Here is a 1,935-nt window from a genome sequence, read left to right on the forward strand (position 1 = left end):
TCAATTAACAAACGGAGACGTAACAGTACATATAATTAACAATACTGTGGTACATTTAACTAACAACACTGTGGTACATATAATTAACAACACTGTGATAGTCATAACTAACAATACTGTGGTACATATACAACTCCTGATTTATAATGTTTAAGATTATTGAATACATTACTTTATTTTCATTGTTGGACAGATAAGGTTCCATTAGCTATCGTTGTTGCTGTCGTTTGTTTAGTGCAAAGCTACAAAATAATCTATCTGTGCTCTACCTATAGCGAAAATCGAACCCCGAATTTTAGAACTGTAAATCCGAAAAGTAACGCTTCACCACGGTGTGGGGGACGTTTCCCCTAGTTTAATGGTAGTAAGTCTTACCACTAATTTGATTAACTTAATGTTTGCGTGAATAAATAATTCCAATAGCAACATAAAGCATGCATCTAACATCTAGTATGCCAAATTCGCACCATCTTTTACCAAAAATACACTAATGAGAGCTGAAAATATCGAAACTACAATCCTCAGCCTTCATGTTTGGGGGAAACTATGTCTTAGTTAATTTTATGGGGGTGAATTAAACTATTTGTGAGAATAAATACTGGGTACGTATAAAACTAGTTACTCACCACACATATATGTTAAATATAGTTGATAATTTTTCTGTTTATACTATTAATTACACCGGTAACGTCCTTTATATCTACCTTGATTTATTCATAAACAGTTTTCAAAGTTTTGTTCCCTTTATACAACTTTGTGATCGTGCTGCCATCTATCGTTACTTATCCACTCTAGAATTTTCTGTGCATCTATGCGTGTGTATGTTTAGGTTATGCTTGGCATGACTTGGTTGTCAGGGTGCTCTAATCGTAATCTGTGAATCGCGGGATCGAGCCCTGTCCCTGAACTTAATCGCCCTTTCAGCTGTAGGGACGTTATAATGATACGGCCAATCTGATTAGTTCGATGACGAGGAACCCACATTGAGACTAATAATGGTTGGAGACGGCTTGAATGGGTAATGAAGAGAAACTTTAATATAAGTTTAACATAACAGCAAATGTACAATGTTTCGACAAGGTTTTGTCATCATCAGATGATTACGGCAATATACAACGTGCTATCGACCAAAACAACTCATTTAGGTTCCTGATGATGACAAAACCTTGTCGAAACGATGTACATTTGCTGTAATGTTAAACTTACACTGAGTGGTCACAAGTAAATAGACACCTACTTTTTCGTCATTTTAACTGATTTATGCTAACTAATTTGTGTTCACAGAGCATTATATAAATGAAAATGGTCCGCACACTAATTATCTTATGCTACAATATGCCTGGAACTCAAGGTTCTCTCGAATTGTCAGATTTTGTTAGAGGAAATGTCAAGCAGATGGTGGAATAAGTCAGCGGCAAATTTCGCAGAATTTGGGAATCCCGCTTTCGACAGTCAACAGAATCATCGTGCAGTTTAGGAAACACGGCAAGGAAACAACTGAGCAGCGCAACGATAACCCAGTCTGTGGAGAATCCGTTGAACAGATTTCGCGCTCATCCCACTAACTTTGGCCACTTCTGCAGTCGTTAATCTGGGACCCATTTCGATGCTCCTCTTGACAGCCCTTTTTGTCCTCTCCGATGGACCAGGACGACCCGGACAAGAACAGCTAGACGGGAGCCCTTATTAAGACCTGCCAACATAGTCAAACGAAAGAAGTGGGCAAATGATATGATTACCAAGCCTCTGTACTTTTGGAAGACCGTATTGTTCTAAGACGAATCAAGATTAGCTCAATTTTCGGACAGTGGAAGGATATGGGTCTGGAGAATGCCTCATCAAGAGTTTTGGCTCAACAGATTGCAGCCCACTATGAAGCATGGTGGTTTCAGCGTGATGTTTGGGGAGCGGTTTGGCTTGGTGGGAGATCGAGCT

The sequence above is a fragment of the Limulus polyphemus genome, unplaced genomic scaffold (assembly GCF_000517525.1).
Source record: "Limulus polyphemus unplaced genomic scaffold, Limulus_polyphemus-2.1.2 Scaffold7154, whole genome shotgun sequence".
Taxonomy (NCBI): Eukaryota; Metazoa; Arthropoda; class Merostomata; order Xiphosura; family Limulidae; genus Limulus; species Limulus polyphemus.